Source organism: Arachis hypogaea, chromosome 4, assembly GCF_003086295.3.
Source record: "Arachis hypogaea cultivar Tifrunner chromosome 4, arahy.Tifrunner.gnm2.J5K5, whole genome shotgun sequence".
NCBI lineage: Eukaryota > Viridiplantae > Streptophyta > Magnoliopsida > Fabales > Fabaceae > Arachis > Arachis hypogaea.
In genome coordinates, this window is record NC_092039.1 from 63,703,173 (window position 1) to 63,721,113 (window position 17,941).

The window sequence follows — 17,941 nt, forward strand, 5'->3', positions numbered from 1 at the left end:
AATTTCTAATGGAGGACCTTGTTTCATTCATGAAACTTAAAGTGGCCTTAGCTAGATCAGAGATTATGTTTGCTAAGCTAGAGGGGCTCTGCTCAGAATTCTCTGTCTGTTGCTGAGAAGATGATGGAAAAGGCTTGCTATTGCTAAGCCTGTTTCTTCCAGCATTATTAAAGCCTTGTTAAGGCTTTTGTTGATCCTTCCATGAGAAATTTGGATGATTTCTCCATGAGGAATTATAGGTGTTCCCATAGGGTTCACCCATGTAATTCACCTCTGCCATTGCAGGGTTCTCAGGATCATAAGCTTCTTCTTTAGAAGATGCCTCTTTAGTACTGTTAGATGCATTTTGCCATCCATTCAGACTCTGAGAAATCATGTTGACTTGCTGAGTCAACATTTTGTTCTGAGCCAATATGGCATTAAGAGTATCAACTTCAAAAACTCCCATCTTCTGAGGCATCCCATTACTCACAGGGTTCCTATCAGAGGTGTACATGAATTGGTTATTGGCAACCATGTCAATGAGTTCTTGAGCTTCTGCAGGCGTTTTCTTTAGGTGAATCGATCCACCTGTAGAATGGTCCAGTGACATCTTAGAGAACTCAGATAGACCATCATAGAACATATCCAAAATGGTCCACTCTGAAAGTATGTCAGAAGGACATTTTTTGGTCAACTGCTTGTATCTTTCCCAAGCTTCATAGAGGGATTCACCATCTTTTTGCTTGAAGGTCTAAACAACCACTCTAAGCTTGCTCAGCTTTTGAGGAGGAAAGAGGTTGGCCAAGGAGGCCGTGACCAGCTTATCCCAAGAGTCCATGCTATCTTTAGGTTGTGAGTCCAACCATGTTCTAGCTTTGTCTCTTACAGCAAAAGGGAAAAGCATGAGCCTGTAGACTTCAGGATCTATTCCATTAGTGTTAACAGTATCACAGATCTGTAAGAATTCAGTTAAAAACTGATAGGGATCTTCTGATGGAAGTCCATTGAACTTGTAGTTCTGTTGTATGAGAGCAACTAGTTAAGGCTTCAGCTCAAAATTGTTTTCTCCAATGACAGGGATTGAGATGCTTCTTCCATAAAAATTGGAAGTAGGTGTAGTATAATCACCAAGCATCCTCCTTGCGACTCCACCATTGTTATTGGGTTTGGCCATATCTCTCTCTTTTTCGAGATTCTCTGTAAGGTTTTCTCTGTATTGTTGTGCTTTAGCATCTCATAGCTTCTTCTTCAGAGTCCTTTCAGGTTCAGGATCTGCTTCAACAAGAATGTCCTTGTCCTTGCACCTGCTCATATGAAAAAGAAGAGAACAGAAAAGAAGAGGAATCCTCTATATCACAGTATAGAGATTCCTTTATGTGAGTAGAAGAAAAGAAGAATAAGAATGAAAAAGAGAAAACTTCGAACGCAGAAGAGAAGATAGGGTTTGAATTTTAAGATGAAAAGAAGAGTGTTAGTAATTAAATAAATAAATAGAAGAAGATGAAATAGAGAGAAATTCGAAAATTGTTTTTGAAAAATAGTTAGTGATTTTTGAAAATTGAGAGAATAAATACAATTAAAATTAAAATTTGAAACAATTAGTTAATTAAAAGAATTTTGAAAAAGAGGGAGGTAGTTTTTGAAAATTAGAGAGAGAAAATTAGTTAGGTGGTTTTGAAAAGGATAAGAAATAGTCAAACAAACAAAAATTTAATTAGTTAGTTGAAAAATATTTGAAAATCAATTTTGAAAAGATAAGGAGTTAGAAAAGATTTTTGAAATTGATTTTGAAAAAGATATGATTGAAATTTATTTTGAAAAAGATTTGATTTTTAAAATTAAAATTGATGACTTGACTAACAAGAAATTAAAAGATATGATTCTAAAATTTAAATATTGAACCTTTCTTAACAAACTTCAAATTTTTGAATCAATCACATTAATTGTTAGTAAAGTTTTCGAAAATTATGAAATAAAATTAAGAAAAAGATTTTGAAAAACAATTTTTAAAACAAGGATTTCGAAAATTATGAGTAAAATAAGGAAAAGATATTTTTTTTATTTTTTTGAATTTTTTTAAGAGGAGAGAGAAAAACACAAATATGACCCAAAACATAAAAATTATGGATCAAAACCAATGATGCATGCAAGAACACTATGAATGTCAAGATGAACACCAAGAACACTTTGAAGATCAAGATGAGCATCAAGACTTACTTTTGAAAATTTTTCAAGAAAAGAGAAACATGCAAGACACCAAACTTATAAATTTTTCATGTTTAGACACTATGAATGCGAAAATGCATATCAAAAACAACAAAAAACACAAAACAAGAAAATTTAAAGATCAAACAAGAAGACTTGTCAAGAACAACTTGAAGATCATGAAGAACACATGCATGAATTTTCGAAAATTGCAAAAGTTTTTAAAACATGCAATTGACACCAAACTTAAAAATTGACACTAGACTCAAACAAGAAACACAAAATATTTTTAGTTTTTATGATTTTATAAATTTTTTTTTCAAAAATTATATTTGGAAAAACGCAAACAAAGAAAAAATATTTGAAAGATTTTTTAAAACTTTTTGAAAAGAAAATTACCTAATCTGAGCAACAAGATGAACCGTCAGTTGTTCAAACTCGAACAATCCCCAGCAACGGCGCCAAAAACTTGGAGCACAAAATTGTGATCATCAACAATGGCACCAATAGACTTGGAGCTCTCAAACGTGGATCACACTTTGTCACAACTTCGCACAACTAACCAGCAAGTGCACTGGGTTGTCCAAGTAATACCTTACGTGAGTAAGGGTCGATCCCACGGAGATTGTTGGTATGAAGCAAGCTATGGTCATCTTGTAAATCTCAGTCAGGCGGATTCAAATGGTTATATTGGTTTTCGAAAATAAAGATAAATAAATCATAAAATAAAGATAGAGATACTTATGAAATTCATTGGTGGGAATTTCAGATAAGTGTATGGATATGGTGTGTTCCTTCTGAATTTCTGCTTTCCTACTGCTTTCATCCAATCATTCTTACTCCTATCTCAGCTATGTGAGGGGGAAGTCCATTGATTGTCGCCCCACTAACATATAGAGGATGCTAATAGTGAAGTGGACAAACTCCACCCAGAGCATTGAGGAAAGAATGAAGCAACAAGACCCAGGATTTGAATGTGCAATGGATAAATGGCAAGGATGGGAAACCCAACCAGCTGAGGAGAAGGGATTTGAACCCGCAAGCTAAAGGGTGGCTAGAGTTTGTGAGAAGATCCTCAATCCTCACATCCAACACTTCAGAGGTGACCAAGGAAAAGGTTGTGCTCATATACAGCATAATGAAGGGAGAAAATGTAGATGTTGGGGAAATAATTGCCAGCAATATCAACAAAATACTGAAAAGCACCAAGGATGACTCAAAGTTAGCATTCCCCAGCATCATACAGAGGTTGTGTGATGAAGCTGGGGTTGAGAAGATTATTGATGAAGTGCTAGTGGAGCAAGACAAGCCCAACAACAAGAAGAAGAAGAGACAGAGGAGCATAGAGCTCATGCTCATGTGCAGCCACAACAACAAGAGGAAGAAGAGGCAGAGGAGCAACCACATTTTCTAGCACTTCACTTCAACCACCACCATATCAACAATACCAACAATTCCCTGAAGGATTCAATTGGGAACAATTGCAAGGAGACATACACCAAATGAAAGGAGATATCCACCACTTGTGAGGGGATGTCAACCAACTCAAGGATAATCAACAACAACAATAGAACCAAGTGAATAAGAACATACAACAACTCCAAGGAAGTTTGGAACACATGAGGAAGGAGCAACAAGAACAGTTTGACTGGGGAGAAATGCAAAGTGCACTCAACAAAATAGTAGAGCAAAACAAATGGCAGCAGAGGAATCTGGCCGAGTTCAGGAACGTCTATGATGCTAGGACTATCTCAAGGAGGCAATATGACATCAACTCACAAGCAAAACTGAATCACTTGTGTAATACTGTGGCCTCTCTAAACCCAGGATACCCAACATTCATGCAAGGAATGGAGGAGTTGAGTGCAAGACAAGAAGAAATTCTGGCCAAACACAAGGAGGACAAAAGGAATTACATGAGAAGGCTAGGATTTTGGAAGCCAAAGGACACTGAAGCACAAGAGGGATCTTCCAAAAAGAATGGGGATGACAAGAAAGAAAATTCAATGTTATTTTAAGTCTTTTCAACATCAATAAAGATTAGTTTGTCTCCATAAGAGTTGTTGTGAGTTGTGCAAAAACAAGAGTAAAAGAGACTAAAACCAAGAGAGATCATTCAAAAAACAAAGGACAAGGAACTAAGTGTAGAACCTTGAATGAACTAAAAGGAAAATGAGGCATGAAAAGCAACTAGACCTATAAGGTATGACAAGTAGAGATTAAGGGGTATTCCTTGAATATCTATAGAACCAAGAAGTAGTAAGCAATAAAGACCCAAGGCTCTGAGCATCAACTACTAGGATGGAAAGAAATATTAAAAAGCTCAAAAGAGTTGAAAAACCTAGTAGATGCTTGTGGTGAAGATGTGTCAAGAAGAGACCTAGGCAAGTAAATTCTTAGGGGTGTTTCAACACCTAGTACCCTAAAGCCAACTGGTTTGAGAGTGCTAATTGAAAGCCTAACAAAAGGGTTGTCTCGAGACAAAACACTTAGAGTCTTGGTCAATAAAAAGAAAATGAAATAACTCTTATTACTTCAAGGTGACAATCAATAAAAAGGACCCCTGAAGCTTATACTTGAAAGAACCCTCAAGGATCTAGAAGCTCACTCTGGAATTAAGACAAATATTCATACATGTGTTAAACACTTAGTCCTACCCTTAGCCATGTTTGCTTCCATTCAAGGTCAAAATCTCAATTCATAAAAAAGACTACTCACATTGATTTTCTTGGGACAAACAAAGCTTAAGTTTGGTGTTGTGATGACTTGCATCATCTACCCTTTTTTCTTGCATAAAAAGGACCACAAAAGGGCATAATTTCATTTGATCATTGCAATTCATGTAACATTTGATGAATATTATGGTACATTGCTTTGAAATGAGTTGTGCTGAATTTCAGGTAAAAAAGACATCAAAAAGGGGATGAAAACAACAAAACAAGTTGGGCATGCGAAACTGGCGTGCCACTTAGAGCAAACGCCACAAAAATTCACTGGCATGGCACGCTAGGAGCTGGGCGTGGCACGCCAGTGCTGAAGTCCAGAAAGGATCCTCAAAGCATTTATATGGGCGTGGCATGCCAGTACAATTTTTTAGAGAATGACAATGAAGGCCACTAAAGGGGCCTGGCGTGCCAAACTGGGTGTGGCACGCCTAGCCCATCACTTACTATGGGTGTGCCACTTGAGCCATGGGCGTGGCACGCCAGTTCATTACTCCAAAAGGGATCATCACTGGGGCGTACCACTTGGTATCGAAGGTGTGGCACGCCATCTTCAAAAGTCACCTGGGCATGCCACTTCAGCATCCAGGCATGGCATGCCAAGTTTAAGAAAACCACAAATAAATAGGCGTGCCACTTGAGCAAGCATGGCGTGGCACGCTAGCACAAGATTCCAGAGAAAGGGCTGAAGGCTAAAAAGGTTTGGGCGTGCCACTTGAGGTCGAAGATGTGGCACGCCAAGCCCTCACCCTCACTTAGGCGTGCCACTTGAGCATCCAAGCATGGCACGCCAGCGTTCAAGAATGCAAAAGAAAAGGCTAGACGTGCCACTTGGTATTGAAGGCGTGGCACGCCAGCTCAAGAGTCTCATTTGGGCGTGCCACTTGAATGCTGGGCGTGGCACGCCAGCTATTGGAACCAAGGCAAAATGAGGGGCGTGGCATGCCAGCGTCTGGGCGTGGCACGCTAGTTGTCCTTTCCAGGGAAGAAGATAGGAGGCCAACCATAAGGGCGTGCCACTTTGTATCAAAGGCGTGGCATGGCAGCTACTATTCTCTACCCAGGCGTGCCACTTGAGTCTCAGGCGTGGCACGCCATTATCACCAATCAACCAAAAGAGGGACTGGGCGTGGCACACCAGACCCTAGGCGTGCCATGCTAGTTCAACTCTCCAGAAGCAAGAAGAAGAGGGAAAAGGCCTGGGCGTGCCACTTGGGTTCAAGGCGTGGCACTCCAGGGATGCTAATGAAGGAGGGCGTGCCACTTGACGAGCTGGGCATGGCACGCTAAGCCAGAATCAGAGGAAGGCGTGGCACGCCACTGAAGCACTAGCCACACGCCAGCTAGGATATCACGTTTATTGAGTTTCTTTTCCCTTCAAATTGTATTTTTCTTTTTACTTTTGTATTTCCTTTATTTTTAGAGTTGGTAGTAGTATAAATAACCCCAAAAGGTACTAAGAAATGGGGATTCAAGCAGTTAGAAAGCGAAGTTGTGGAATAGAGTTTTTAGATTTACTTTTCACTCCATCATCTTCTCCATCTGGAGTACTTTTCTCTGAGCTATGAGTAGCTAAATTCCCTCTCATTGAGAGAGGGAGCTCTGTTGTACTTGATGGGTTAATGATAGTAAATTTATTCTAGAAAGAATTTCGTTCCTCATGCTTAGTGTTCAATTATCGTGGAAAAGAGATTGAATGCAAAATGGGTTTAATGGGAACCTTGGAAAAGGAACCATGAAACCATACTAAAAATCCCTTCTCACACTTGAGTAGGATCTGGGTTTTGGTGTTTGGATATGGTGACATATAATCCTCTCTCTACTTGGACCTATGATGATGTGTGCCTTGGTGCGGTGTTTTACAAACCACAAACTAACCGGCAAGTGCACCGAGTCGTACCAAATAATACCTCAGGTGAGTGAGAGTCGATCCTACGAGGATTGATGGATCAAGCAACAACGATTGAGTGATTGGCTTAGTTATGCAAGCAAAAAATAGTTTTGAGATGTTCAGAAGGTTTAAGTTGAAGATATCAGAAGGCAGGCACGCAAGTAAATAAGTTGAAAATAAAATATTGGAGAAACAGTTAAGGCTTCAGAGTTATTTATTTTTCTGGATTAATGATGACAAGTCATCATATACCCATTTTTCAAGCTAATTTCACTTGTTTTGTTAGCATTTATGCACTTTCTTGCATCCTAAGTAAGTGATTTGGAGTGAAAATGCATAACTTCTCTAAATCAAGCAACCACCATGAAATTAATGATAATCCATGAGGTTTAAGCTAATTTTAATTGAATTTTAATTGATTTATAAGCCTCTTGAATTTAGTGATACTTGGAGTGGTTGTTTTGGTTTATTATAGGTGAAGAAAAGAAAAGAAAAGGAAAAACGTGGCCTAAGAAGTGTAGCCCAAGGAAAGGAAAGTGTGGTCAAAGCAAGAGGAAGTGTGCCGCATGCAAAGGGGAGGCAAACATTGCCCTCCACAAGGGCACACTGTCCTCTAGGAGGGCAACATAAGGAAACCAAACAAGGAAGGCAACTCTGCCCTGCCCACTACAAGGGCAGAGCACAAAAGTGTGCCTTGGAACCAAGAAGAAGAGAACCTTGGCCTGCCCTCCACAAGGGCAGTATCGGGCTCACCAAGGAAGAAAATCAAAGGAAAAATGTCACCCATGCATGCCACAAGACTCGAACACGGACCAAGGAAGAAGCAAAGAACTAAGGTTGAGTGCCGTGCCAAGAAACCAAGGAAATTAATTGAACGTGTGTCCCAGCCGTGTTTCGAACACGGGACAGCAAAGTGGCAACACTGCCCTGCCCTCCGCGAGGGCAGGGCAGCATTTTGATGATGCATGGAGCTGGCGCACCAAAACTCAAATCTGGCGCACCAAGGCTCATTCCTGGCAGCACCAGCACGCACCAAGCTCGACCCTGGCAGCACCAAAATTTCCTGCCCTGCCCTCCGCGAGGGCAGGGCAGCATCCTATGCACCAAAGCAATTTCTGGCACACCAATTTTTGATTCTGGCGCACCAATTCTTGATTCTGGCAGCACCAAGGCAATTTCTGGCGCACCAACTTTTCCTGCACTGCCCTTGGCGCGGGCAGGGCAGCGTTTGGCGCACCAAGGCCGCACCGGACTGCACCACGCCCGCACCAGCAACGCACCAAACATCAATTTTCTGCCCTGCCCTCCACAAGGGCAGGGCAGCCTCCTGGGAGCAACTTTTCATGGGCCAAAAATCCAAATTAAAACCCCATTTTAATTCATTTCTTCACCAAATCAAAAGCCCATCCAAATCCCAAAATCCAAGAATAGAAAGTGTATAAATAGAAGCTAGTTTGATGTAATTAGAACCTTTTGGACTTACCTTTAGCTTGGCTTTTGAATTTTGCACTTTCTTTGAGCTTTGAATTTCTTGTAATTGCTCTTGAGAGACTTGACCGAGAGCTCAGAGGATTAAGGGAGAATTGACTGATCTCCTTCCTCATTCTTACTCGGGCAATTCTACTCTTCTGTTTCTGAGTTTTGGGTGTGTGAAATTGAGGAAATTCTGTCTCAATTCCCATCTAAAATCTCTTTAAATCCTTTTCTGCACAATTGAATTTGATTTCTGTTCTTCTACTGCTTCTTCTTTAATTTTCTGTCAATTGCTTTGATAACTCGGATCTGGGAAGGAAATTGGGTTTTAGGCTCTGCTACCTAAGCTCTTGAGTCCTGAGATCACAATTTACTTGGGTTCTTCTGTGAACCTTGCTGCATTTTACTTTAATTTTCTGTTTAAGCTTTCATTGCTTCCAATTCAATTCCTGCTATATTAACTGTGGCAATTCAATTTTTCTTTGTTTATATTCTGCAATCCCAATCCTCAAACCCCTTTTATTTTCAAGCCATTTATCTTTCTTGCCATTTAAGTTACTGCAATTTATATTTCTTGCACTTTAAGTTTCAGTTATTTACTTTCTTGTTCTTTAAGATTCAGCAAGTTTACTTTCCTGCTCTTTAATTTAATGCAATTTCCCCTCTCCCTTTACATTTCAAGCAATTTATCTTCTATTAAATACAACCCACTCAATCCAAACTTGATTCGCTTGACTAAATCAACCACTAAACTAAAATTGCTCAATCCTTCAATCCCTGTGGGATCGACATCACTCATGTGAGTTATTATTACTTGATGCGACCCGGTACACTTGCCGGTGAGTTTTGTGTTGGATCGTTTTCCACACATCAAGTTTTTGGCGCCATTGCCGGGGATTGAAATAGATTGACAATGATTAAGTGAAGTGGAGGTCTAGATTAAGCACTTTTTCTTTTCTGTTATTCTAATTCCCACTAACACACTAACTGTTTGAATTTTTGCTTAAACTAACTAAAACTTCATTCTAGCTATAGATTGAAGTTTCATTGGCTTTCTGAGTTTGTGTGTTTATTGTTGTGTGTTTGTATGTCAGGTACAGGAAGATCTTCCCCTATTCTCTCTGAAATTGATCAAAGAATTCTTCGGAGAATAAGAAGAGCTGAAAGAGGGAAGAACGTTATTGGAGAAGAAGAATCTGAGGAGGAATTCCAAGAAATGGAAGGAGATCCCAATCAACCAGGAGAAGGAGTCAACAATAATCAACAACAACGAAGAGTCTTGGCTTCATACACATTTGCAAATGCTAGACACTGTGGAAGTAGCATTCTTCCTCCTAATGTCAATGCAAACAATTTTGAACTAAAGCCACAACTCATCACTCTGGTTCAAAACAATTGCTCTTTTGGAGGAGGGCCTTTGGAGGATCCAAATCAACATTTGTCTACCTTCTTGAGAATCTGTGACACGGTGAAAACCAATGGTGTACCTCCTGATAGCTACAAGTTGTTGCTCTTTCCATTCTCTCTCAGAGATAAAGCCACTCAATGGCTAGAGACCTTTCCAAAAGAAAGCATCAACACTTGGGATGACTTGGTGAGCAAGTTTCTTGCTAAATTTTATCCCCCTCAAAGAATCCTAAGGTTGAAGACTGAGGTTCAAACGTTCACTCAATTGGAGGCCGAGAACTTATATGAAGCATGGGAAAGATATAAGGCTCTATTGAGGAAATGTCCACCAGAGATGTTCACTGAGTGGGACAAGTTGCAGAACTTCTATGAAGGACTCACTCTTAAAGCTCAAGAAGCTCTTGATCACTCTGCCGGAGCCTCATTACAACTCATGAAGACCACAGAGGAAGCTCAAAACCTCATTGATATGGTGGCCAACAACCAATATTTCTTTGCTCATCAAAGACAACGCCAACCATCACAGAGAAGAGGAGTAATGGAGTTGGAAGGAGTGGATTCAATTTTAGCTCAAAACAAGATGATGCAGTAGCAGATTCAACAACAGTTTGAGCAAATGGCCAAAAGAATTGATGGCTTGCAAGTGGCAGCAGTGAGCACCACAAGCCAACCACCAACCACTTGGGTGCAAAATGAAGAAACTCAAGAGGAGCAACAGCAAGAGCAAGTCCAACACATGCACAACCAAAATCTTGGAACAAATGAAGTCTATGGGGAGACTTACAATCCATCTTGGAAGAACCATCCCAACCTCAGATGGGGAGATAACCATAACCAAAACCAACAACCATGGCAAAGGAACACAGGCCAGAACAATTGGAAAAACACAAACCACAACTCCCAGCCAAACACTAACCAAAATACATATAGAAAACCACAAAATAACTACCCCAACTCCAACCATTATCCACCCAACAACCACCCAACAAATCAAAACACCTATCATCATCCATCAACACCCCAAAACCAACCAATTACACAAGAATCCCAGAGGATTACCAATCTAGAGCTGCTCATGGAGAAACTGATGAAGAACCAAGAATTGACAACAAAGAACCAAGAAGCCTCCATGAAGAACCTAGAGAGGCAGATTGGAAAAATCTCCAAACAGATCTCTGTTGAGAAACCATCAAGTTCACTACCTAGTGACACCATTCCCAACCCAAAGGAAGAATGCAAGGTCGTGCAACTAAGAAGTGGAAAAGTGTTAGTGGATGGCAACCAAGGAGCAATCAAGCATAATGACAATGAGCCAACAAAGAATGATGAAAAAATCAACAGAGACATGATGACCAAGAATGTCCCAGGAGAACTCACAGAAGAGAACAACAAACCACAGAATTTGAAGAAAGGAAAGCAAATCTTGGAAGAAACAATTCCAAAACAACATCAAGTGGAGAAGAGCTCAACATCACCGCTGCCTTATCCACAGAGATTTCACAAGGAAACAAAGGATCAGCATTTCCACAAATTTCTTGAGACTTTCAAGAAGTTGGAGATCAACATACCTTTAGCTGAAGCATTGGAGCAAATGCCTTTATATGCCAAGTTCTTAAAAGAGCTCATCAACAAGAAAAGAGATTGGAATGAGAAGGAAACAGTGATGCTTAGTGAGGAATGTAGTGCCGTGCTCCAAAAAGGAATCCCACCAAAACTTAAAGATCCAGGGAGCTTTGTAGTGTCATGCACTATAGGCAAACTATCCTTGGACAAGGCTCTCTGTGATCTTGGAGCTAGTATCAACTTGATGCCCTTATCCATGATGAAGAAGCTTGCCATATAAGAACTCAAACCCACCAGGATGTCACTAGTCATGGCAGACAGATCAATCAAGATACCAAATGGAATTGTGGAAAATTTGCTAGTAAAGGTTGGAGAGTTTATCTTCCCTGCGGACTTTGTAATCTTAGATACCGACGAGGAAGGCAACAATTCAATCATCTTGGGCAGACCATTTCTAGCAACTGCAAGAGCCATTATAGATGTGGAAAAAGGGGAAATGATTTTCAAAGTACACAATGAGCAAATGATCATAAATATTTTTAAGACAATGCAACACCCTCCAGAACAGGAAGATCATTTGAGGGTAGATATGATAGAGAGCCTGGTGGAAGAAATATTAGACATTGATCAGCATGAGCAAGAAAAAGACAATCAAGAAATAATAGAGGAACATGTAGATGAGACTTCCTTAGACAAAGAGGTGGAACCAAGCAAGAAAGAAGAGGTGCAAAAGCAAGAACTGAAGCCATTACCTTCCCATCTCAAATATGCATTTCTTGGCACTTCAGAGAGCCTCCCGGTGATCATCAATTCATCCTTGACAAAGAAAGAAGAAGGAGAGCTTCTTGATGTTCTCAGAGCTCACAAGGATGCCTTAGGATGGACCATTGATGACCTGAAAGGCATCAGCCCTACAGTATGCATGCATAAGATTCTTTTGGAGGACAATTCCAAAGCAGTAATTCAACCTCAGAGAAGACTAAACCCTGCAATGAAGGAAGTTGTCCAGAAGGAAGTAATGAAATTATGGAATGCAGGAATCATATATCCTATTTCCGATAGCTCATGGATAAGCCCAGTCCAAGTGGTACCAAAGAAAGGTGGGATGACAGTCATTATTAATGAAAGGAGTGAACTCATTCCCACCAGAACTGTGACAGGGTGGAGGATGTGTATTGACTATAGAAGGTTGAATGATGCCACATGCAAAGATCACTTCCCACTCCCTTTCATTGATCAAATGCTTGAAAGGTTGGCTGGCCATGCTTATTATTGCTTCTTGGATGGCTATTCTGGGTATAATCAGATAGTGGTAGATCCAAAAGACCAAGAAAAGACTTCATTCACATGCCCAGTTGGAGTTTTTGCCTATAGAAGAATGCCATTTGGGTTATGCAATGCTCCAGCCACTTTTCAAAGGTGTATGCTCTCCATTTTCTCAGATATGGTTGAAAAATTTTTAGAGGTTTTCATGGATGACTTCTCTGTTTTTGGTGATAATTTCAATACTTGCTTAAACCATCTAACTCTTGTCTTGAAACGGTGCCAAGAAACTAATTTGGTTTTGAACTGGGAGAAGTGCCATTTCATGGTACCTGAGGGGATTGTTCTTGGTCATAAAGTTTCAAGAAGAGGAATAGAGGTTGACAAGGCAAAAGTGGAAATAATAGAAAAACTCCCTCCACCAACTAATGTGAAATCCGTTAGAAGTTTCTTGGGGCATGCAGGATTTTATAGAAGGTTTATCAAAGATTTTTCCAAAATAGCCAAACCTTTGAGTAACCTTTTGATGATTGATCAACCTTTTGTTTTTGATAAAAATTGCCAGCATGCTTTTGAAACTCTAAAACACAAACTCACAACAGCACCAATTATCACACCCCCGGATTGGAACTTACCATTTGAACTCATGTGTGATGCAAGTGAAATTGCAATTGGTGCTGTACTTGGACAGAAGAAGGGAAACTTGCATCATGTCATATATTATGCAAGTAAAGTGTTGAATGAAGCTCAAAAAAATTACACTACAACAGAGAAGGAATTGTTAGCTGTAGTCTATGCATTTGATAAGTTTAGATCGTACTTGATAGGATCTAAAATTGTGGTTTATACTGATCATGCTGCTCTCAAGTATTTGATGTCAAAGCAGGATGCTAAACCAAGACTTATCAGGTGGATTCTACTCTTACAAGAATTTGACATTGAGGTAAGGGACAGGAAAGGCACTGAAAATCTAGTTGCTGATCATTTGTCAAGGCTGCCACCAGAAACAATTCAAAAGGCCTCATTACCTGTGAATGAAAGCTTCCCAGATGAACATCTTATGAAAATCCAACAAACACCATGGTTCGCTGATATAGCAAACTACAAAGTAGGGAGAAAGATACCGCAAGAATTCACTAAGCAACAAGTGAGGAAACTAATCAATGAAGCAAAGAAGTTCTTGTGGGATGAACCCTACCTGTTCAGAAGGTGCTCTGATGGAATAATCAGGAGATGTATTCCTGAAAATGAAATAAGAGATATATTATGGCATTGCCATGGCTCAGCTTATGGTGGACATTTTGGTCCAGAAAGAACAGCAGCAAAGATACTACAAAGTGGGTTCTATTGGCCAACCATCTTCAAAGATGCCAGGGAGTTTGTCCACCAATGTAATGAATGCCAAAGAGCAGGAGGACTAACAAGGAGGAATGAGATGCCACAGAACTTCATTTTGGAAGTAGAATTGTTTGATCTATGGGGCATTGATTTCATGGGACCCTTTCCCCCTTCTTATTCATTTAGATATATCTTGGTAGCAGTGGAGTATGTTTCAAAATGGGTGGAAGCCATAGCTACAACTACCTGTGATGCACAAATTGTCCTTCAATTCCTAAAGAAGCACATCTTTACTAGATATGGAGTACCCAAGGGTCTCATCAGTGATGGTGGTGGTCATTTTTGCAATAGACAAATGGAGAAACTTCTCCACAAATATGGAGTTGTTCATAAGGTAGCCACGCCATATCACCCTCAAACCAATGGGCAGGCAGAATTAGCAAACAGGGAACTGAAGAAGATCCTAGAAAAAACAGTTGGCAGCACAAGAAAGGATTGGGCTAGGAAGTTGGAAGATGCACTTTGGGCATACAGAACAGCTTTTAAAACTCCTATTGGGAAGTCCCCATTTCAACTGTTATATGGCAAATCTTGTCATCTCCCTGTGGAGCTTGAGCACAAAGCCTTTTGGGCCACTAAACTTCTGAATTTGGATTCTGAAGCAGCAGGAGAGAAAAGATTGTTGCAGCTGAATGAGCTAGATGAGTTTAGGCTGGAAGCTTATGAAAATACCAAGATATACAAGGAGAAAGCTAAGAGATGGCATGACAGAAAGATTTTGAAGAAAGAATTCAAACCTGGACAACAAGTACTCCTGTATAACTCACGGCTCAAGATATTCCCTGGCAAGCTTAAGTCTAAGTGGACTGGTCCATACTTGGTGACTAAGGTTTTTCCTTATGGGAGTATTGAATTGCTAGATGAAGCAACAAAGAGTCAGTTTACAGCAAATGGTCATAGAGCAAAACTGTATCTAGGGGGGCAATGGAACAAAGAAAAGGAGGTTCAGAACCTAGATCCCCTTTGAAGCAAAAATGAAGATGTCAAGCTAGTGACAATAAAAGAGCGCTTGTTGGGAGGCAACCCAACCTGAGGTAGTTCTCTTTTTCATAGCTTTTTCAATAAAAACGTTGAATAATTGGTATGCATTGCAAGGAGCTAAGTTTGGTGTTGCACACCAAAACAATTTGAGGGAGAATGAAAACTTCTAAGTTTGGTGTTCCACCAAAATATCATTTAAAAACACATTCTCACCTCTTGCATGATTCTAGCTCCAAGCAATCAAACATTATTCAACTGTTGAATTGTTTTCTAGCTTTAATTTCATTAACCTTTAGCAAGGATACATAGTTTCAAATATGGTTGACTTGTTGCATCTGAGGCAGTGGCAAACAATTAAGTTTGGTGTCTCTACACCAAAAAAATCAATCCTGGAACCACACTCAGTTTATGTATACTAACCATATAATTAAGGGCTTGAGAAGCAAGCAACTTTGAGGATTATGCAGGACATGAGTCAATAATTGAAGACATTATGCATCTTAACTCAAAGAAAACACAACAGAAGGAAGAATCAAAGGGCTGCAACTTCAAAGGTTGTATCTAACCTTAATCCTTGCTGCTGTGAAGTGTTTTTGAATCTGGAAACCATTGTATATCTTGCTAAAGTGTTTATCTAGTTGCAAGTGAAATTGTTTGTTAAAAATGCTAAGTTTGCACAATGCTTGTTATCCATCACTTAGCTTGAAAATTGTTTTGTTTCCCATATGCTTAAATAAAAGAGTTTGGTTTGAATTGAAAAGAGAAATATCCAATGTTGCATAAGTATGAATGGAAGTTGGTGGTGGTATATGTGTTTGATTAAATGCATAACTCATGAAATAATTGTTGCATAATATCATTCTTAGTCAATTGTGAGTTAGATTGCTGTTATAAAGACTCTTCTCAATAATGAAAAAGCCCTTGGTAACAAAAACAGAAAGAAAAGAGATAGAAAAAGCCAAAATGGCAAGAAAAACAAAGAATAAAGGTTGGACACCAATAGCTTGAACCTTAGGACATATGCCTGTGGTGTTCTTGTACTAAGATCTGCTTGGATGAGTAAATTCTAAGGGGTATTTTAAAACCCGGTCACTTAGATCAACTGATTTGGGATGGCCAATTGAAAATCCACAATAAAGAGCAACTTAGATACAGAACATTTAGTTATCCAAAGAGATGCTGGGCATCAATGATCCTAGGAAGAATTAGTAAGCCAAGTGTCTGTGGTGGAGAGATGTTGAGTAAAGGAAAGAAACAAATAAAGCCAAAGGCTAATACTGCAGCATTTGACACCAAACCTCCAAAAAGAATAATAAGCTTGTTAAGCATTGGAAGCCAAGAAAAGTTAGCAAGGGAGGAATCACAAAGTGAGTCTTATAACAGCAAGTTTAGCAAACCTTTGATGCAAAATGTATATCATGTAACATCAACAATAATTGAGTTATCATTGTCTGCATAATGACCCCATAGATTAAGTTTTGCTATCTGCATAATAAGGATATGTATTCTTTTCTTATTCATTTCAATTTCTCTTAGTTTTGATGCTTGCTTGGGGACAAGCAAGATTTAAGTTTGGTGTTGTGATGACAAGTCATCATATACCCATTTTTCAAGCTAATTTCACTTGTTTTGTTAGCATTTATGCACTTTCTTGCATCCTAAGTAAGTGATTTGGAGTGAAAATGCATAACTTCTCTAAATCAAGCAACCACCATGAAATTAATGATAATCCATGAGGTTTAAGCTAATTTTAATTGAATTTTAATTGATTTATAAGCCTCTTGAATTTAGTGATACTTGGAGTGGTTGTTTTGGTTTATTATAGGTGAAGAAAAGAAAAGAAAAGGAAAAGCGTGGCCTAAGAAGTGTAGCCCAAGGAAAGGAAAGTGTGGTCAAAGCAAGAGGAAGTGTGCCGCATGCAAAGGGGAGGCAAACATTGCCCTCCACAAGGGCACACTGCCCTCTAGGAGGGCAACATAAGGAAACCAAACAAGGAAGGCAACTCTGCCCTGCCCACTACAAGGGCAGAGCACAAAAGTGTGCCTTGGAACCAAGAAGAAGAGAACCTTGCCCTGCCCTCCACAAGGGCAGTATCGGGCTCACCAAGGAAGAAAATCAAAGGAAAAATGTCACCCATGCATGCCACAAGACTCGAACACGGACCAAGGAAGAAGCAAAGAACTAAGGTTGAGTGCCGTGCCAAGAAACCAAGGAAATTAATTGAACGTGTGTCCCAGCCGTGTTTCGAACACGGGACAGCAAAGTGGCAACACTGCCCTGCCCTCCGCGAGGGCAGGGCAGCATTTTGATGATGCATGGAGCTGGCGCACCAAAACTCAAATCTGGCGCACCAAGGCTCATTCCTGGCAGCACCAGCACGCACCAAGCTCGACCCTGGCAGCACCAAAATTTCCTGCCCTGCCCTCCGCGAGGGCAGGGCAGCATCCTATGCACCAAAGCAATTTCTGGCACACCAATTTTTGATTCTGGCGCACCAATTCTTGATTCTGGCAGCACCAAGGCAATTTCTGGCGCACCAACTTTTCCTGCACTGCCCTTGGCGCGGGCAGGGCAGCGTTTGGCGCACCAAGGCCGCACCAGACTGCACCACGCCCGCACCAGCAACGCACCAAACATCAATTTTCTGCCCTGCCCTCCACAAGGGCAGGGCAGCCTCCTGGGAGCAACTTTTCATGGGCCGAAAATCCAAATTAAAACCCCATTTTAATTCATTTCTTCACCAAATCAAAAGCCCATCCAAATCCCAAAATCCAAGAATAGAAAGTGTATAAATAGAAGCTAGTTTGATGTAATTAGAACCTTTTGGACTTACCTTTAGCTTGGCTTTTGAATTTTGCACTTTCTTTGAGCTTTGAATTTCTTGTAATTGCTCTTGAGAGACTTGACCGAGAGCTCAGAGGATTAAGGGAGAATTGACTGATCTCCTTCCTCATTCTTACTCGGGCAATTCTACTCTTCTGTTTCTGAGTTTTGGGTGTGTGAAATTGAGGAAATTCTGTCTCAATTCCCATCTAAAATCTCTTTAAATCCTTTT

General features: G+C 40.1%; 1 non-coding gene across 1 annotated transcript; it reads left to right on the forward strand.

Annotated features, from left to right (window-relative positions):
• The first annotated feature begins 650 nt into the window (after positions 1 to 650).
• LOC112799159 (small nucleolar RNA R71) lies at positions 651 to 754 on the forward strand. The gene has a single exon (XR_003200738.1). It is a non-coding gene; the product is annotated as a small nucleolar RNA R71 (small nucleolar RNA).
• Positions 755 to 17,941: the final 17,187 nt, after the last annotated feature.